General features: G+C 42.8%; 1 protein-coding gene and 1 long non-coding RNA gene across 3 annotated transcripts in view; one reads left to right on the top strand and one right to left on the bottom strand.

Annotated features, from left to right (window-relative positions):
* The window catches only part of FNDC3A (fibronectin type III domain containing 3A), a 222177-nt gene extending 213091 nt beyond the window's left edge, over positions 1–9086 (bottom strand). The window contains exons 1-2 of one of the 2 annotated variants that reach the window (XM_019529944.1): positions 9051–9086; positions 2163–2319 (exon numbers count right to left, since the gene is read on the bottom strand). The gene's annotated coding sequence lies outside the window, so the exon portion shown is untranslated. Of the gene's footprint in view, positions 1–2162; positions 3686–9050 lie in introns of those variants that run through there. The other variant, XM_019529943.1, reaches the window with a different exon arrangement.
* LOC109306528 lies at positions 110–21169 on the top strand. Its single transcript, XR_002100026.1, has 3 exons — positions 110–861; positions 20185–20189; positions 21159–21169. It is a non-coding gene; the product is annotated as an uncharacterized LOC109306528 (long non-coding RNA).
* Positions 21170–21781: the final 612 nt, after the last annotated feature.

Here is a 21781-nt window from a genome sequence, read left to right as displayed (position 1 = left end):
CTGAAGTCCCCAGCCACCAAAACCCCCAAGTCTGCAGGCTAGATTCAATGACTGCAGGCTACTGACCCTTGTAATAGTCTTGTACTTTGCAAGACTGTTACAAAAGGATGGGCTCAACTATTTTAGAAAGTGATTAGAAAGTTGTATTTTTATATTAGTTTCCCCCCCCAAAGCATTCAAAGAGAATGCATTTTTTCATTTTCAAAATTTTATCTGAAACATTAGTTCAGACCAACAAGATGTTGATAGTTATTTCTATATTTTATACATAAAATAAAGTTGAAAGATTGGCACAAGATTTCATGAACATTTAAGTTTTAACAACGTACACAGCTTTATTGTAAAAAGACACTTAACAGAGGAACTTCATTTGAAAAACTTTGCTCATCTCTGAATTTTCACCACTTTAGGCACTAGCAACCAGAACCTGCGATGCAACCACAGATTTTCATTTAATAGATGTACTTGTAAGCATATGCCTGACTTGAAGTACTTGGGTAGTTTCACGGAAATTGATGTAGCTGAAGAATGTAAGCGATAAGTTTGCATATCTGGCTTGGGAGTCTTACATACCAATGCAAACAGAGACAAGTTTCACACAGACATGGTCCAGTTGTGTACAGAGGGCACAAGAATTAAGCCTTCATGTACTCAATTTGCACCATAGAACTGCACAAAATTAATACTGCATCCTTTTGTGAAGCATGGATTGGAACTCTGAAAATAGCCACCAACATTCCTGAAAGGCTTCTAGCCTATACCAAAAACTAGATTCCAAATTTCACTTCTAAATTTTGGCCTCTAACCTAGAAACTGGGTTGCCAAAAAGTGTATTGTAACCACATTTCTATTCTTTCTTTAGTCATCTTTAATTTCTAGCATTCAACTGCAGAATAAACGCACATGCTATATTCTTTTTGTTACACTAAGACAAGTGATGTTGTGCAGTTTACAAAACAACTGTAAACAAAAGAGCCATCATCAACAGTACATGGGGAATAGGAGCAGCATCGGTAGGTTGCAACAAGGATTTGTTAAAATGAACCCAAGAGCTAGCTTCTCACAAAACAAATCTGGAAGATGATATTAAGAGCAGGTTAGTTAAATATAGACTAGGACTACTGCAAACACTAGAGAGGAAAAAATGCAAGAGATGAAGAGAAAGCTGAAGTCTAGACAGGAAATACAGAGAGATACAACTTGGAAAGTTGCAAAAATAGCAGATGGAGAAAAATAATCCAACACACACATGTTCACAGCAGGCAGCAGACATTTAAAATAGTAAAGCTGAACAATACCTTTGCTTAATACAGGTAAGCACTGTTGTCTAATGTAAAGTTTAACCATGGGATACTAGAGGGTTTGTTTCCACTGCAACTCTAGTACTGGGAATTGTACCTTTATGTGGGTTAGCTTCCCAAACAAGTCAGAGAAGAGACAATACATACTTTAAGCAGCAGCAATTGAAATGACATCCTAACAAGAACAAAGACCCACCCACCCAGCATCTTCAGTCTGTTATTCAAACTCACATGGAACAAGGAGCAAAAGATTAAAACATGAGTAGAAGTTCCACAGCTGAAACACCATGGGCATATGGAAGGACTTTACAAGGCACTTGTCTGTATCTGTAAGCAATGGTGCCAGTGAAAAAGACAGACAACCATAAGGTGCCTTATCTGACAACACCACCACCACCACATTCTGATTAACTAGCTTTAACAGTTTATAGTCAACTCAGGCAGAAGAGTCTGAACTCACACTGCAATAGAAAGATGCAGTTAATAAACTCCATATAAAAATTAAAAACGAGATGTTTTTAAGCAGAAAATATAAAAGTGAAACTAAGCATGTGTGACTGATTTTATCACCATAAATGCAGCTGAGGCACTAAAGAGTCCCTGACAAGGGAGCAGATTGTGACTGGAACCCAGCATAAAAGTTCTCAGAGAGAGCGAGAGACTGCTGGCAGACTCAGATCAATATTAGACAAGAAAATTAGAATTTGCCAAGCCAAAGTTAAGAATGGGGGAATAGACAGTGCTCCAACATTATAGGCATAATTGAGAATCCAAAAATACCATTAAGGAGACCAGTAGCAAAAGACATGCTGAGATTCAAGCCAGAATCCAGAAAGCAAAAACACAAAGAGCTGCACATACTCTGAAAAGGAGGACAATGCCCATATGGCAAAAGATGCAAGAAATGCAAAGAATTACAAAGCTTTGCAAGGGCCGGAGGGCATGCACTGCAGACAAAGGATGGTGGTAGCATCATTAGCGCAGATGACTTTTTTCCACTGCAGCAGAAGACATCAACCTGAAAGTAAAATGAAACACTTGTTATTAATTTTAATTGGACATTGGTACAGAAGCTTATATGTTGACAGAAAGTGCTGCTGACATTAAAAGTAATGCCATAAGTAGAGTAGAAAAATAAGTAAATTGCAGGGCTTACAGTGGTGAACTCATCCTCATTATAACAAAATAATGAACTAGATTTATGGGCAAAGAAAAAAGAAAAATCTGTTACAGCAACAGAGGAAGAGAAGCCAGTTAATGGTTAATATAAAACACTGAGAAAGTGTATGCATTAGAGAGGCAAGAATACCCAGTGGTATGGAAAAGGTTAAAAACATCTTCCAAGGGACAGGGATGTTCTTAGAGTATAGAAATGAGCTGAAAGATCTCAGTTTCTTCGGCTATACAGAAGAGACTAAAACCAGGGCTGAGTAAGTTCACTGCTGTGGGTACACTCCACTGTTATTGCAGAAAGGGACTGAAGCCTCAGCTTATATAGAACCCCTTGCTTCCCTCTCCAAATTAAGATATTTAATAAAGGGGACTGTCTTCCCTTTCTCTAATTCTGTATTTCTTCTCTTCTGGTCTAACAGACAGAGGGATGCAGTGCTCTCTGGGAATAGAGAGCTACGTACAGAAATGCATGTCTTGCCTCACTAACGGAGATTCCAGAAAGATGTCCAGTGGTCACAGGATGCAAAATTTCACTAAAGAGTTGAAAAGGCCCAAGTCTTGAAGTAGTCTGTGAACAACTTAATTCTATGCTTATATACTGGATCTCTAGAGGAGACTACTGACACCATCCTTTTACAGCAGCAGGGAAAACTGGAGATTAGCAGCTTAGTCATCACATGCACTAGCAACAACTATCAATATGCTTAAAAAGAGCACCTAGATCTAAATAAAGTTGCAAGTCTTCATAAAATGGAAGGCTAATTTTAACTAAAACCAAACAGAAACAGGCTAACATCATTGCTAGAAAGGGCCCTTGTAATTTTATTAAACAGGAACAATATTTCATTTGCAAATCATACTAGTCTAGGAGATACCTACTGGCTGCAGACTCTCTAGAAAAATCAATAGAAACACAGCAGGACAGAGTCCAGAGCAAGACAACACAGGCCAGACTCAGAGGCATAGGAGTGCCCAGAAGTTCAGTTCTATAAGAAGAATTCACAAGCCCAAGCTAGGCACCTAATTTTGCTATACCACAAAGGTGGAGAGAAAGGCACCTAGAATTGGGATTCATAACGTCCGATGCTGTCAGGACATGTCAGGTGTACTCTCAGGACACTTACTGGATTACAGGGACTTGGGCCCCAGGCATACCCAGTTTGTGAATCCCAGAAATCTTATGCATGAGACAGGTACCTAAACACTCAATTCAACTCAAGATGGCACCAGCTTTAGGCATGGGTAGCAGCAGAACTTTGAGTGCTTAAGTTTTAATCAGTAAAATTACTTAGGGACCTAAACATCTCAACAGCATTTTGTGGACTCTTGAACTTAGGTGCCCACATCCTTTTTCAGTCTGGCTGTGTGCATCTGATTTAATAGTCTGTACTCAGTGTGAACTGTTATTGCTAATGGAGCAGTTCAGAATTGGAACCCACAGGAAGGCATGTCCCCCTATACTCAAACAGTGTTAATTCAGAGACAAACTCTCATAAAGACTCTAGGATGATTCTGCCATGTTACAGAAACTGCTAAAACAACCTTCAAGCATACTGTTAACACTGAAAAACCTAAGAGGAGGGCTAAAGATGTTAATTTAAGGATAGTATATGACACTGGGAAGCTATCAAGACTTGTTGTTGTATATCTTGGTATAGGCAAGAGTCCACGTTTATAGCACAGCAAACATGGGTCTCCCAAACATGGAGAGACGTAGGCAGATTTATTTACATTGACTGGAAGTTAAAAAAAAAAGTTATGTAAGCACCAAGGTTCCCTCCAAGGTGCGTGCGTGTGGCTACACACAACTAAAAGTGTGGCCGTACACAGCTTTTTCAAGGCTATGTACCAAGAGAGGCTGGGGCGGGAGCCTGGTACGGGCTCTGCCAGTTCAAGGGAAGTGCTCCACTCCCCCATATCAGGGCTGGGAAGCAGAGCACTTCCCTGGAGGCAGTGGAGCCTACACCAGCCCCCCACCTCAGCCTCCAGCCTTGCCTTGCCTCGCCTCACCTTGGAGAGGAGCCGCTGCCTGCCCCGCTGAGGCTCCACTGGCTAAGCAACAGGCAGCGGCTCCTCCCCGGATGTGAGGCAAGGCAGGGATAGAGGCTGGGACGGTGGGGTGGGGTGGGCTCCGCCAGCTCCAGCGAAGTGCTCCACGCCCCAGCCCTGATGCAGAGGAGCAGAGCACTTCCTCAGAGTCAGGGAGCCCCTGGCCCCGGCCCCAGTCTTTGGTAAATGTCCCACACCGGACCAAGGTGGCATGCTCATGGACCACTGCTCCTTAGAGGGAATAATGGTAAGCGCTATGGGCTATTAATTTTCACTTCCAAGACAGCTGTAGTACCTTCTAGGAAAACTAGACAATGATGCATCTCAAACCTGTTTTTCCTAGGCATGGTCATATCCGATAGTTAGCTGTAGGTTTTAGTGGAAAGGAGTTTAAGCAGTATGCAGTGAAGTTTAGTTTACATATATTACCACAAAATCTCCAAACCAACTGGTTGGTGTTAAGTGTCACATAATAAGATTACAGAACAGTACCAGTTACAGATCTGTTTGTTTTTAAATAAAACATCTATAGAAAAAACAAACAAACAAACAAAAACAAACCAAGGACACTGAACTAGAATTCCCGCAGCAATTAAAAGCTAAGGTCAGAAAAACTGAGGACTTCAAATCTTTTTTGTTTTTGTTTGCTTATCATACTTAGTACTCATGAAGTGGCAACAGCTCTTTAAACATGATGCAAAGGGCATACATACAAGACAGAAATCTCTAATCATAAACACAATGGTGTCACAGAAGATTGGTCTGTAGTCTAAATGGAGGCTTCCATCACAGATCAACGTTTCCCAAGGGAAACAAGGCAATACCTTCTTGTAAAACAGAAACAGAGGGCAGGAAGCATGACATTTTGCCAGAAAAAAAAAAAACAACACAAAAAACCTCAGCTAGGCAATGACCTCATAAAGTTTGAAACAACCAACTCACAAATCATAACATTGCCAGAACAAATGATCTACCTGATAGTAGCACTCACATTTTAGAGACAACCAAGTGCAGGACGCTGTGGAGAAGACCCCAGAACTGACATGAATATTGCTAGCATATTTAGTTAGCTAGTTATAAAAGTATCTGTAAAGGTCACGTACCAGTCCATATTAAATTTTATATAAACCATTTAAAATTTTGGCTATACAAGGAAGATGTGTTTTTAGGAACAGTATCTTTAAGTGATTTAGCTTCCCAGGCACCAGAAGTTTCACAGAGAGATGAACAGTATTTGTGCTTCTGCCTTTGAACTACAGTTGGAACATGAACACTTAAGGAAGATCTCTTTTCAGCACCTCAGGCCCAGAGCAATTACTGATCACTAGAGCAACAGTTGCTTTAGCTGGATTCCTTCAAGCCAGTCTAGTTCAAGGAACTATGCAGCAAAAGAACACTTGAGCTATGCAACACAGTTTACTGCAACACAGAATGACCAAATTAGCAACTCATCACACTGCTTTAAACTTTAGTAGTGCAGTGGGGCTAACTTCCCTACAGCACTTAAGCTTCAACCAAGTCCACATGAGTTCAAGAGTACCATATATTTCAAAATAAAAGATTAATTTGTAGCTGGTAGCCCAATTTGGAAGAAAACTCAAGTTTACAGCTTGTGCTAACACCACGGTGAAGGCAAGCCCTAAGTCTTGAACTGGAACTAAAAGGATTTCCTGTCTTATCAAAGTACGAGTTTAAAAGGATTTTTTAAAATTTTGCACTGGATCAACAAGCCCAAGAGCTTTTATTTTATTTATTTATTTTTAAATGGAAGAAAATAAGCATATGCCCAATTATGTTAGAATACTTGGCAGACTAGTGTTTATGCCACTCATATGTGGTATTGAGACAAAGGATCAAATCCTTGCTCTGTCAGGTTCAGACTAGGCACCTGAATTTGCATCTCCATATCCCAAACAAATGCCGCTGGGAGGGGGGGGGGGAAACACGACAAGGGGGAGAAGAGGTGGGAGAACACACCATAACATGTTCTCTCTCTCCGTTTAGCTAGAAATCCATGTATGACTGTGAGAGAGCATCTCAGACTCTGCAACACCTGCTGCAATGGCCACTGCTTGAAGTCACATGTACAATGAATGATCTTGCAAAGTACAGTAAATAAGCACAAGCATCTGTAACAAAATGGTCAAGTGTGGTGTCAACACAAGAAGATGACTACTGGAAATTCCATCCCTGTCAAATTTACATTTCTGTAGAAAGTTGATTTGATGATGCAAAAATCCATCTCCAAGAAAAAAGTCAAAAATAATAAAATAAAATCTGGAAAAAACCTGACTGTAGAGGTGCACTGATACATCAGTCCAATATCATCAGATCAGCACAGATAAAGAAAGTGTAATATTGGCCTGATATGGCCAATTTCCAATAAGCGGCCTGTGCATGTGTGCAACGCAGGTAGCGAGGACCACAGGCCAGCAGTGTGGAGAGCTTTGTGTAGCTGGTAAGTCCAGCGTGGTGCGGGTGGGGGGCACAGATCAAGGCCCCCCATGGGGAGGGAGATGCAGGGCTGGGGCAGGAGCTGCCTAGCCAGGGCAGGCACAGGATGGAGTGGCAGCTCACCTGGGATGTACAGGCAGGGCATGGGTGGAGATGCATGTGCCCCCAGATCTGCACTGGGCAGGCTGGGGCCAGGGCTACACCAAGCTCTTTCCAGCAGGGTGGGGCTGCAGCCAGAAATTTGCTGTAGTTCTTCCCCAGCACAGCCCCTCCCCTCCAGGAAGAGCCTGGTGCAACCTTGCCTCATGCAGATCCAGGAACACCCCCCACCAGCAGGAGCAGCAGCGAGAGCTGCTGGACAAGCAGGCAAGTGCCAGACAAGCCACCGGACCAGCAGCTCCCAGACCAATGGCTCCCCCCATCCCAGACAAGCCACTGCTCCACCTGCACCCACCCTACCCCACCCAGGCAGCCCCTGCTCCAGCTCCCTCTCCCCATGGACGTACCGGCTGAAGGCAGCTCTCCAAGCTGCCAGGCTGGTATTGGAAGTTGGATCGGTATTGGCCAATATGCCTCCTTAAAAACCGGCTATCAGTATTGGCTGCAAAAACCTCTATTGGTGCACCCCTACATGACTGAGCAGAACAATAGAGATTTTGTCAGAGCAAGACCCTGATGTACACCAAATGCACAGATAAAATATAATTGTGAGATCTGTGATAATGATAAACATCCCATGTTCCAAATGAATGTAGGCACAAAGAGGCATTTCAGCAGCTGTCCTTACAAAACCTCTTATTTAGGAAAGCTGTAAACTTATGTTAGTTAACATAAGTAATTTCTAACTCCCACCATAACTGGCACTTCCAACTTCCAGAAGAGCAGATCTTGTAGCTCAGAAAGAGGTTATTCATTTCCTACCCCTTACCCCCCACCCTCATTCCCAGAGGCAGCACTTGGCCACTTCTCTGTTTGAGAAGTACCATGACTTCTGGTAAAGGTACATAGCAGGGAGAATTAGGGAATCAGATCTGTGTGACTTATCTGTTATGAGGATCTTCCTGAACCTAAACCACATGGAAGTATTCTCTTTTAATATATGCACAAGTGTAAGCCACATTTCATTCTAGAAAATAGAATCCACATTCAGAAATACAGATTGGGTAACTAGTTCACTTCAGATCAATTATTTCTGAACCTTTACAATCCATTGCAAGGGCTACACATAACAGTTAAATTGCAGATACACAGAGCCCAAATCTTACAGAAGATTTAACATATGAGCAGGGAGTGACTCACTCACAGAAGTGCTTGCATTGGAATCAACAGCTTGCCTAATTCTTTGCAGGACTGTGGCTCCTATTACCATAGAAGAAATTGGCTTCAGATGAAAAGTTTGACAGACATGAAGCAACTCTCCCAACTTCAGACAGTTGTAAGTGTAGTGAAAAAAGAATAAATAGAGTGAATACTTAGGGCTAGAACCAAAGTCAATTATTCTGAAACTAGGAAGAAAAGTTACTTCACGGAAAGGGGTGTTGTAAGATCTCTGCTGGGTGCCCCAAGGCCTGCAAGGTGGTTACAAGCCTCCGCAGGGTAAGGAGAAGGGGGGGGAGGGGGCAGGAGAGAGGGGTAACTAGTTTTCAAGTGAAGTCAGGCCACCCCGAGCACTGCACTGAGGCAGAGGACTTGTGCCAGAGGCAGAGCCAAGCATCATCTCTCTCTTCGGGTGCCCCCTTCTCCGGGGCCCGCGGTCCAGCAGGGGCTAGCTCCCTTCCTCCCCTAAGCCCCCGGCCGCTCCCACGCAGCCAGACCCCCGGGGGGCGCCCCAGGCCCTGCCCCGGGCCGGCTGCTCGGCGTCCGTTCGGCACCACAAGACGAAGCGAGGCGCTTTCGCTTTTGCTTCGCGTTGGTTTCGCTTTCTGATGGCGGGCGGCGGGGGGGAGGCTACAACCCTGCGGGATGCGAAGGGATCGGGCTGTACCCTGCGTCCCCCAGGCGCGCACCGCACCCCACCCCGCCCGCAGCCCCGGGACTCCACTCACCTAACTAGCGTCCCCGCCCCGCCGGTACCTGCCTCCCACGCCTCGTCACTGCCTCCTGCCGCCGCCTGCCCCCCAGGAGCGCAGCCGCCATCTTCTTCTGGGGCCAAGGAACACAAAAAGCCACACACTGCGCCTGTGCCGCCCGGGTCTACCGTTATCAGCGGAAACGGCGCGGGAGCGGGGCCAGCGCGGCAGCGAGGCTGGGGGCGGGGCCAGGCCAGGGTTGGGTTAAGACGCCCCTCGCGGGCGGGCCGGGGTCAGTTCCCGTGACCCCGAGGAGGAGGGCCTTGGGTCCCTTGCATGCGGCGTCCCTGGGAGCGGTCGTCTCGGGGAAAAGCGGGAGGGCAGAGACAGGTTCTTGGCCGCCCATCTGCAGGGTGCCTAGGGGGGTGTGAGCAGTCAGCGTGGTCGCCTCTTAGAGCAACTAGACAGTAGTAAAAAAAATAAATGTTCTTTATTTGCAAACTTAGGGGCTCACACACCTTTCCTTGGGTGCAGGAGAATGCAAGGATTGTAAAATGTCTTCCAGGTAGAAATAAAAATTCATTTATCCCAAAAACGTTTGAGGCATTTCAAAAGGGTGTAGTGAGAGCAGGCATGGATGGTTTCTCAAGCCTACATCAGGGCTGTGCAACCCCCGGCCAACAGGCCTGCTGGAAGCTGTGAAGTGGAGCTGCCGGGTTTGCAGGGGTCCCCACAGGTCCAAAAACTTGGGGGCAGGAGAGCAGCGGCAGCAATTGCCAGAACCCTGTGCCAAATTTCTGGGCCCTTGAGTCACCCTGTAGGTCTGCACCAAATTTCTGGACCCTCGAGGAGCCCACGGGGTCTGGCTAGCATGCAGATGCAGCCTGGCCCCCAATCTAGGCACGCAGGCCAGCTGGAGGTGGTGCAGGGGCCTGATCCTTCACTACAGAGCTAAGCAGAGGCAGCACAGGACCCCAATTCAGTGGTCTAAGGCTGAGTGCAAGTGGTGGGGGGCCCAATCCAGCCCATGTCACTCATTGGGCCTGCAGCATCAATAGGGTGGGCACCAGTGCTGTATGTGAACTTCCCTTCTTTTTTTCCCCCCTAGGTCCAGTAACCAATTTTAATACCGAATCACTCCATTCCTTGAAATAACATATACGTAGAAGTGAAGATTATACTTTTCTTTATGCCTGCAGCATTCAGTTGATGTCCTGAGTAATAAGCTGTGATTATCCTTTGCTAAATGTAGACCTTGCTTTATTATGGGTCAAAATTATCCAGCTACAAGATTTGGCTTCATGACCTCCTGCAGCAGTTATTTGCAGAAGCGAACTCAATGTATAAAATGTAGTTTTGTTAGTGTCTTGATTTATTTGTTAGTGCGTTGATCTATTATTAAGATGATAATGTCCCCTGGCATTTAGTGTAAGGTGCAAATTTACTCTGCTTTCTGTCCTTGCATGACACCATAGTTCAATTCCATTTATAGCCTTCATAGTCACATCAGACAGAATGATGAAAGAATCACACACATCTATATGATGCATATCCTGATAGTTCACTATTTAAATTCCTTTTCCAAAACTCTGCAAAGGCTCTTCCTGAAGAAATAGCATCTTAGGCTGTGATTTGTCAGATCTCAAAAACTAAAACAGAGTTTAGCCTAATCAATATTTGGATGAAACATCTCCTCAGGTACTGCAGGAAATGCTGCTGCTGATCCATTAGATGGCATTCATCTGTCTGAGTCAGTATTGAGCAAATGCCATTGTATAGTATTAGGGGCGCTGTTCCGCTTGGAGTGCTATCTTTTGATGAGGCATAAAATGAGATTCTCACCAGGTCTAGCTATTAAGAGATGCTGAAAAGGCAGAGGGCTTAGTAGTGAGGTCCTAGTCCAATTTCTTCCTACTCAACCTAAATTCCCAATGAGTTTTAACAGAACACATTCTTCTTTATGTGCTATCCAATTTGCATGGGGTTGTTAAACAGCTTTTTTTCTTCATCACAAATTGTGGGTGAAGTATTTCATATAGTCCTTTTTGTGGCTGTAAAATGCTGCCCCTTTCTACAAGGCAAGCTACTACATAAATTTTAGATTCCGTTGAAGTCACTGAAGTTGACAGCATTAGAAGATACAGGAAAACCCAAGGGACCAACGCAGCGGCCCTGTTCATCTCTCTTTAGGACCCTGCTAGTAAGTTTTTTTTTACTGAAAAATAAATAACACCGCACACTTATGCATATTCCAGGAGGCACTAGGTGGCTGATCAAGATTTCTTCCCTTCATTCATTAGGGGTCAGGCCATAATGGGATTGAAGCAGAATCTTTGATATCACAGACAAATGACTTAGAGGAAGAAATCTCATTTTACTTTCTAAGAGCCCATCAACATGCATGCAAATATTACTGATGAACTTTTCAAATTGATAAACTTTTCAGACTGAATAGTCTAGGTAAGCTCAGGAAATGGCAGGAACCCAAATCAACTGTTAAAGATCTGTCTTTACATTTTATCTCCTTCAGTTGCATTCCTGATTTCTGCAGTACAAAACTTCCCTTTTTTGGCTCTCCTTCTAGTACACTGAAAGGTATTCATAGACTTCTGAAAGAAGAGCTATGCAGCAATATTTAATTTGACATTGACCACTCTGGTGCCATTTGAAATTACCAGGAGCTCTAATCATTAACAGCAATGCTAGTATCACAGATGCAACGTGTTTGTGGGCACCATCATTACAGAAGGAATGTTCACCAGACATATATAGCCATTGGTACTACAGTTTCACTTCAGTTCGATTTAGCGATCAAGCTCATGAATCAGTAGAGCTGTGCAAAGCTTCAGGTGGTAATTTGATTTGGAGGAGATTTGACCCGATTTGGTTGCCGAATCTCTGAATCTGAATCAAATCGGGACCAATTTAAAGGTCTGAATCGATTCAAAGCCCCGGTGCTCCCCCAGTCTCCGCACAGGTGCCAGCTCTGGCCCTTAAAAAAAAAGCTGAGAAAAGCCCCAGGACTCACCACTTCTGCAGCAGCCTTGGGGCTTTGGGGGCTCATGCAGAGCCCCCCCCAGTGGGGATTGCCTGGCAGCACCGGCTGAGTCAGGGCTTTTCTTTTCCAAAGTGCTGGGAGCTGGGGTGGGCAAGGCAGCCATTGCCAGGCTGGGAGAGCAAGTGGGGGATGGGCCTGGCTGATTTGGAGATTCAGAGATTCAGCAGCAGCCTTATGTGCAAATCAGAGTCAGCTGAATTGAATCAGAACAGTGATTTGAATCCTCAAATCAAATCCTCACTGGGGGGGCTCTGCACGAGCCCCCAAAGCCCCAAGGTCACTGCACGCCTTGTCGCACAAATCAGCCGAATCTGAATCCAAAGCGAATACTAGCTGCTTCGCACAGGCCTACTAATCAGATCTATGTAGCCCCATGCTACTAGGATCAGGATTGGGCCCCATCCCTGAAAACTTAAAAATATAGAATATTGGAAGTGCTCTCCATCCATTACATGAAGGTTCAGATGAAGGTGTTCCAAAGTGGAGCACCTTCTTTAATGTTGGATGTCAGCACATGCCAGGAGCAGAGGTGGAGGGCTCCAATCCACTCATCCTACTCTCCAGCGCAGGCAAGGCAAACCCCAGGCCGAGCTCCCTCCCATCTTTCCCCCCTACCATTCAGAAGACAGCACCAGAGCTGGGGGAAAGGGGACAGGGCTAGGGGACAGCAGCGGCAGACATGCAACCACTCCAAACTGGAACTTGATTCCCCAACCCTCCAGACCCAACAGCAAATATCTACTGGGTTGCGGGGAGCTAGGCATCATTTATTTCAAATTAAAATAAATCATATTTGTGGAAGAAAAGGAAGGAACTAGGATTTAAGTGACACCATCAGATTCATCTCTACCTAATCAAAAATCCAGCCAGTTTGAGCAATGCCCAATCATAATGTTTATATAGTGCCTATAATTGATTTGCAAGAATTGCCAAAAAATAAACATAATATAGACTTGATATAAATTAGATACGTTGATCAAAATGCCGACAGATATTTTAACAGGTCACAAATCATTGGCTTCTTCACCTGCTATTTGTGACATGGATGATGAAGTAAACCATTTTTCAACAGAGAAAATTATACTAGTTTAAAGTGCAGACTATCAATCTGAATAGGAGGATCAAAATGATAAAAATGCTAATCCAGGCAAAGAAAACAAATACCTAGTCTTCAACACTTAAATTACTGAGATGGAGTTTCATATATTTCATAAATTGCCAACAATTTAGAGGTCAATACAACTTGTTGAATTTAGAGCAAGCTTATCCAGCTTCAGAGAGGCACAGGCATGGATCATTGACTCAGGCTGCACACTGTGTGGGCTGCATGCCATGGGGGCTACATGGGCTCCCTGGAACTCCTGCTGTGTGAGGTAATTAACATTTCATTTTTATGTCCTGAATTACAGCATCTTGGGGCAGGGGCCAACCTGTGGCACACAAGTGCCAGAAGTGGCACAGGCAGCCTCTGTATGTGGCGTGCAGTGGACCAGGGAGGGGACAGGCAGAATAGCAGCATATAGGGCAAGAAGCAGAAAGCAAAGGAGATCAGGCAGGGACCACAGGGCAGGAAGCTGAGCTCGGGCATAGTACACAGAGCAGGGAGCGGAGAACAGCAAATTGGGCAGAGCAAGGGGATTGGAGTAGCACTCAGGGAGGATGCAAGGCTAATTTGTCATATACCTGTCAAAAAGGTTGACCCCTACTATCTCAGGGTATGGACAGATGATTAGTTATACTGATATAACAAAAATCTTTGATCCACTGCTCAAAAGCAAGCATCAGTTGATCAGTTGATCTGATATGATTTTTCATCTGTTTCCTTCTGTAAAAATGTGAGGGGAACTAAACCTCTGTAACTTTAAAACTTGAAACAAATTTAAAGTTACAGAGGTTTTTTTCTCCACTCTGAACAGACAAGACATTTACATCAGGTTGGTATGATGTGTAGGTATTCCCCCGGGTAAAATGGTGTAATTAGTTGTCTCTCCAAACTTTATTTTAATTAATGTTCTGATTTGATACATATATTTAAGAGTATCTCTTAGGATAGTATTACTCTTAATAGCTTTCTCATATACCAAATTCAAAGCATATCCATAACAATGAATCCGTGTCACTTGTATTTACTTGTGTTGCAGTATTGTTGCTAGGCTTGATACTAACCTTGCCATATTAGCACTAGTAGCACCTCATAGCATTTTCCACAACAGTTGTGGATCTTCTGATTTAGATGCAATAATGATCTTTAATCACTGATAAAAAATATAATCACTGATGCGCAGGCTGTACCACATAATCCCATGAGCTCTTCATGAACATTCATGCCTTCATCCACCAATCTTGGGGGGAGGGGCAGGAAAGGAGAATTGTTCTCTGTTGGAGAAATATTTTGTTTTACTTACCACAATTTCAAGAATTTTTTAAAAAAGAATATCCCTCATGTTTCTAAGAGCCAGAACTTCCATTGTCTCATTCTGAATAAGTTGTGAATTTGTCTGTACAATTTTTCAACCAATTGTCAATATTAGAATAATATTTGTGCCTGCAAACAAAGATGCCCTCTCCACTTAAGGACATATATATCAAATTTTTACAAGCCATGTTTATGTAAAACATGACTATAAATATAACCAATCTATAAGTTACAAATTAGAGCTCCTAAAAACTTCACTTGATCTCTGAGAATCTCTTGCATTACCTCTTGGACTTGTGGATCTCCTCTGATCTATCAGTAAGTACTGCTATCCAACTTAGATAAAACATCTGGAATTAACTTATATCCCCCCAAGTGTATCCCTTGGTAGATAGTGGAAAGTCTTCCATTGTAGCACATCTATTTAGGCTAGATTGGCATACAGCTACAAGTTTTGCCTTTTTTTTCCTTCAGTGATTAAGTGTACCCACCGTGTTGGTTCCTTTACTTACTCCATAGTTCTCAAAGAACTGCACCTATCCAGTCCCTGTATGTTCCCTAGGAGAAGGGGACTTTTCCCAGGGCATAGGCTATGGAATACTTGGGTTTCTCCCACTCTATTCCATACTCTGTTAAGAACTTCCTTATCCATTGTTTGATGTCCTCAAACTCTTTCTCAATTAATCTTGTTTCTTTACCTTCCAGCAAGTGCATCTTCTTGATAGCACCAAGATATGAATTATTTTAAAACAAAAAATGAGTACTCTTCCCCTGGTACTATTACAAGATCTATATTTTTCAGATTGTTTTTATACATATTGACATTTTTTTCTGTTCTTTCCATGGACACTGTGAACGAGCCTATTGCTCGCCTTGCTGTTCTGTCCAAGTGTCCATTCTTTTTATACCCAGTCCCTTCTCTCTCTCAATCTGCCACGACTTTGATGTTTTCCCTGGTTCAGTTGGAATTTTGTGCGGTGCGTGCAAAGATGTCCAAAATTGAGACTGGTGGTCCATGAGCTAATTGAGGGCTCCTCCACCCCTACACCCTCGCCCGTGCCTCCGGGTGAACGTCCTTGTTGCTCTTTCAATCAATATCAATCCCACGTCACCAGAAGTGTTGAGGAATGGTGTCCCTGGCACTTTTGGCCTCCGTATATGAAGTTCCGCCCGTCTCCTCCACCTGGTCTGCTCTTATCCCTGGAGCCTCTCCAGGGGAAGGGTCCCGCGCCCCTCCTCTGCTCCTGTATAGCGGGGCCACCACCTGGAGTCCATGCGCCCCGGCAGGCAGTAGGGTTCTGCTCCACCCTTCGCCTGCCGGATCCTGTGGCTCCTGCACGCCCCAGTCACCCAACTCACCGCCGGATACCAGCCTCCTTGCTGTGCATCCCTGCATCACCTTACTGCTGCTCCAGAACGTCCTGGCTCCACGCTGGGCGGTGTGCATCCGCCCCTCCGCTCCTTTGCCAGCAGCTGGCATCCGCCCCGGCACTTCCAGTCCCGCAGCTCCCCGCGCCGGGTCGGATCCCGGTCTGTCTTTTAAGCGTGCCGCATCGTCCGGGTACCTGTATCGGGTAAGTGTTCGCTCCACCCCCTGCGCCTGGGACAGACACAAACTCATCACAGAAAGTTTTGACTTGGGCACCAGCATGAGATTTAAAATTAACATATGTCATGTTTGATTTTAGGTTGACTGTCCATTCATCTTCTGCTGCAATGATGACAATTGCTTCCACAGAAAATCCATCTCAGGTAGTGATGCTGTCACTGTGCTTTTTAGTCATGGTGTCTTGGTTCATTCAAACTCTTCTGAATTAATATATCCCATTGATTTCCTGCATCGCTTCCCCTATGTTGGGCTTGTTCCAACTTGTACTACTAATTGTAGCATGAGCTGCTTTATGTGCTGGAGCTGCTTTGTGTGCTCTTTCTACTTGACTTGAATTCAGCATGCCTTTGTAGTACCAATGACATTATGGGTGCTTCTACATGTTCATTAATGTGCCGTAATTATGGTGCATTAATTATAGTACCTGTAATAACAGGTACTAACTTAATGCACAGTAATGGGCACTCCTGCACATTAGCACAGAGAAATGCTTTTTGTGTGACAATGCTCATTGGACTAATCTACTGCATATTAGTGCATTAGCATGGTTTCTGCTATCCACGCTAATGTGCAGCAGAATTAGCCGAATGGGCATTAAGTGTTTTGTGTAGATGCACCCTATGGGCGTGTCCAGATGAGTGCGCATGCACCTCTTGCCCCACCTCAAACCCTTTTGAGGCGGGACAAGAGGCATGTGCAGGAATAAAAAATGTTCCCCATATTGCAAGTTTGCAATGCAGGGATAAAAAAGGGGTCTAAAAAAACCACTCCGCAATAGAGCAGAGCAAGGCATGGTTCCAGACCATGCCTGTAGCCAGTCCTCCATAAGAGACACTGTGGTTTTGGCCAGAGTGTCTCTTTGGTGTTCCTGCTGCCCCCAGCCCCTGGTGCTGTCCAAGGTAAGTTGGGGGAGGGGAGGTTCATGGGTGTGGGTGGGTGAGGGGTGGCAGAGGGATGTGGGGGATGTCCCTGAGACGGCGGGACAGGGGGCAGAGGCAGTCACCGCATGCCATGCTGGGTCCTGCTGCCTAGCCAGGCCCTTCCTATTGCAGCAGGACCCAGCTTGGCTCCATGCGGTCCCTGTGCACTGGGCCAGGCCAGGCAGCACGAGCCATGCAGTCCCCAGGTTGCTCATGCTGCCTGGCCTGGAATGCAGGGACCGTGTGGAGCCGAGTCGGGTCCTGCTGGCCCTGGGGCTGCTCGTGCTGTGACTTTCCTATTTTTCTAAACTAAGAAAATATCCTCGTGATCCCATCTTGAATCATGCTCCCTTAAAATCCATATTTTTCTTTCTCATGTACAAATATTTGGATGTAGAACTGTTGTCCTTGCTAATGAGGTATTTAAAGCAGGGGGCATTGCCTTGACAGTGTACAGCTTCCCTAAAATACCAACAGCAAAATTTTGAGGCATATAACAAAAAAACCCCACAACCAATCAATATTTCCACAATCCTTATAGGTTACAGAAATATCCTGCATTTCAGTTATGGTATAAACCAAGCAAGAAAAGATTTCATTCAATTATTCTACTGAAGGAGTTGTTACACATTAATTTGGGGTGGCTCCTGGAGCTCTTAACCCCTGAATTGTCCAAACATTAATACCTTTAAGTGACTTAAAGCACTAATATGCAGCTCAGAATTACACTACTCCAGGACAGGATTATCCCTTGAGCCACACAACCCAGCTCCTGTTCCATTAGGTGTGGCCACTCCCCACAGATGTGCCACTCAAACTGAAGTGCAAGCTAGCACTAAGCCAATCAATATTTATGAGGTTCACAGTGGAATGTGTAACAAGGTCCTGATTCGCTCTCCTATAGTTTTTGACTAGAGAAGCAATGAAGAGGGCATAGCACTGGCATAATGGTCAGTGATTAAATACATGAATTTCCCTGATACCAATTTAGGAGATATTCAAAGAGAGATCAATGTACAATATGAACAATGCAATTAATTGCCCAAATGTGAAAATATATCAAAATGTTATTATATTTACAGAGAATTGCCTTTCAGGATTTTACAAATAACAGATTACTAAACATAGCCATATTTTAACTGGCTTTCATTTCTGATTTGCTAAAAAAGAAAATGTGATATTGAGGCTGTATTTTGCAGTCTCCTTAAGATATGTAAGAATCTTGCTCAGAGATGAAAGTATCCTCCTTACTTTGATCTGTCTCTAACAGATGGTCTATATTTTATGTCAAAATGTTTCCACTAGCATACACATTATATTGCAATGTATCTCTAGGTTTGAGGTGTGAAAGTCAATGCATTTGATGCAAAAAATGCATTGTGGATACAAATGAAAAACCCTTATCTTTTTGCAGAAAAGAATAGTGGATTTAATTCTTGGTTTATTAGATTTATGAATTATGGAATTGTAGCCATGATCCTGCAGTTAAATCACAGAAGATGACTTTTCATGCCTTTGCGCAATAAGCTTCTTGTAAAAAAACTCATGGGCTGAACCTTTCCAAGCTTATATCTCAGTTCAGAGATGAATTATTTTTTTCTATATAACATTAAAATTAACTTTCCTAAACTTGTATTAGGCCTAGAAGTAAAATTCCTGTTAAAATATCCCTCAATGCCGTTATGTATTCAGATAACTAAAAAATAGCTCACTTCAACCACTTCACAGTTAGACTTAGTCATTTCCATAGCTTATCTTTTATATTTCAAAAAAATGATTTAAAAATTAGGAACATACTATCACAGGAAAGTAGGGCTGGAAGGGACCTCATGAGATCATCTAATCCAGCTGCCTGCTCAAGGTAGAATTGTCCCTGACTAAGTCATCCTGGCCAAGTGACCATCTAACCTACTCGCGAAAATTTCCAAGGATGGAGATTACACAGCTTCTCTAGGTCCAATGCCTGATTCAATGCTTGAAGACTCTCCAAGTCAGAAAAGTTCTTCTTAATCTCCAAACTAAATTTTCCGTAGTTAAGAGAATCCTGTGGTCCTAATTCTCATTTAGACTGCTGTAAAGCAGTGTTAAGGACCCTTAATATAAATAAGATGCAGGCCCATATGTATGTTCTTAGACAAATTTGCTCTAATTGTTCAAAGATGCCCATGAATCTCAAACTTCAGAGGAGTATTGTACCTGGTTGATGGACTCTTTCATCTTTGTATTATTTTATTGTCTGGTTATATATTTCATGATTTTCCCATTGAAAGCTAATTTTAATTGCTGGATAAAACCTTACTCTTTCTCACAGGCACAGAAGTGCATTAAAATAATTTTTTATAGACTGTGTATTTCACTTTGTTAAAAAGATCTGTAATTTGGTATGGTAGTATCTGGATTTCATGTAGATATCAGTTTTCATGGTGATTTTCATTTTTACTGTATTCAGTAAAAATGTAATGATTCAAATGTATCATTTATATTCACTGTGGCAGCCAATTTATTGAAGTCAGTTGCTGCAAAAGAGTTTGAAACAAATACTATTTCTGACCCTCCTGGAAAAGTCTTGTTGACTATAATAGAAAATGTAGCTTTTAGCTTGTTTTTGAATACCCCATAGAGATTATTAGAGAATTACTGCAAATCCCTGCTGTAGAATTCTGTTGGATGATTCACAAAACAAATCAAAACAATATGGTTCCATATTTTATTCTGGAGTCTTGTAGAGGGCAACGGGCAGAGTAAAATTTTGTTAGTTCAACTTGCTGCATATTTGAGTGACTAAAGCAAACGTGTTTGTATGGGAAACCTCCATCTTTATTATATCTGTTTTCTCTTAACTCTCTTTTTCAAAGGTCTCCAAGGCTATTTTCACTGTTAGGTATGGCTTTAAACCTATCTTTTTATTTGCGCTATTCAATGAATAAATTAATTTTACCATAGCATATGAGATGCACTTTCTGTAACTCTTGTACACATATTTTCATATGCCTACTGTTTATGAAAATTAATATTTTCTTTTTATTTCTATTTTTTCTAATGAGTGTAAGATTGGGACCCTAAATCTGTAGAGGCTTGTGTATGTTCTTAATCTTTACAGACTATGAGTAGTCCTTGAGAAGTTAATTATATTAATTCATAGTTTGTAAAGTTAAGTGAGTATTTTTGGACACCTTAAGTCTGGAAAAATTCAAGTTCTGGTATATATGACCAAAACACTGCCATTCATCTCTTTTTGTCCTCTTATTTTCAGAAAGCCTCTGAGACGTTTACCATCTATGGACAGGTTATCTAGTTATAACAGACTGCCTCCATGGTCCGGATTCAGCCCAGAGCTCAGGTTGAGTTTGACACCCCTGCTCTAAAGCATCCCCTCTTGACACTCTCAGAGAAAGGATCTGGGCTGGATGGACCATTGGTCTGACCCAGCATGACACTGCTAATGTTCTTATGATGGGAAGCTGTCAGACCACTAACACAAAACAAAGTTGTGGTAGTGCTGTAGTGATGTTGTAGTCATGACGATCAGCCTTTTTTTTAATAACATTCCAATTAAAGTTTAGTTTTATCCTTCTATTTCTGATATATATATTCCTAATATAAATGAAGATTTCTGTCTAGAGATTACTCTACATTTTTCTAGTGTTACTTTACTTCTAGGTCATTACAGGTTTTGTTTTTTCTTTTGACTGTCTGTTTAAAAATGTATCAGGCAGGGTACACTTAGCCTTTGAGGTTTAAATGACCATAAAACTATTTTCTGTTTTATGGAGAAAATAACTAGTCTCCAGTTGCTTTAGTGCAAATGTAGTAATACATCCCTTCTAGCAATTTTTTTTGGACAGAAACAATCATAGATAAAATAGTGGTTTTGATTCTCGGGAATCTTCTAAAATGGGACCATTATATTTTTCTTTCTTCTTCACACCTTCTGTAGAGAAAAATTCCTCCAGGCAGATAAACTGATGCCTTTGCTATATTTTCCTAAGGCAATATTTTCACCCATATCATCACACTATACATCAAGTTCATAAACCAGTTACCTCTTTTAGCCTAGGAACAGACATTGCATTTATCCTTGGAAAAGTTTTGCCTGTGTTTGTCCCAGAACAAAAATACCCTGGGATTCATATGTACACACATTGCCTTTCTAATTACCGTTTGGTGAGCAGCTGAATGCACTGCCACTTTTCTGCTATTGATTCAATGGCACAATCCCAGGATAACCATTCAGATGCACTTTACAATGTCACAGGATAAACTGTTTCTATTTTCTATCCCAAGAATCTTTTCAGAATTTGTTCCATCACAACAGTCATGACTGTCCAAACAATTGCACTTTGTCCTGGGATAAAATTATTTATCCCAGGGCAACATCTGTTTGCAGCCTTAGTAAAACATAAGTTAATAGTGCTGTGTGTGAATTCGGTACCCAAAGTATAACAATTAACAAGTAACTTTGTGTTCTCAAACTAAACCGTTATCATATAAGCTGTCTTCTGATTGCGCTGCCATTACATATGTGCACACCATAAAAGATAAAGGATTTATTTTCACATCTTTGTGAAGTAAAATACATATATGCGCCTTTCCTACCTTGAGTAAGTTCCAATACATTTTGATCTTATGCCACATAAGGAGATGGTGCCCCAATAGGTCTCCCTCACCTAGAAACCCTGTAGTCTTCAGGACTGCAAGCAGATAAAATGGTGGCTGCTGCTAATACTTCCACCCTAAATTATATATATTTTAGCCTTGCTTTACAAATGGTGAACTGAGGCACAGAGGGTCA

Source organism: Crocodylus porosus, unplaced genomic scaffold (assembly GCF_001723895.1).
Source record: "Crocodylus porosus isolate Cpor-Errol unplaced genomic scaffold, CroPor_comp1, whole genome shotgun sequence".
Lineage (NCBI taxonomy): Eukaryota > Metazoa > Chordata > Crocodylia > Crocodylidae > Crocodylus > Crocodylus porosus.
Note: the sequence above shows the minus strand (reverse complement) of the source record. Positions and strands in the feature narration are given on the sequence as shown.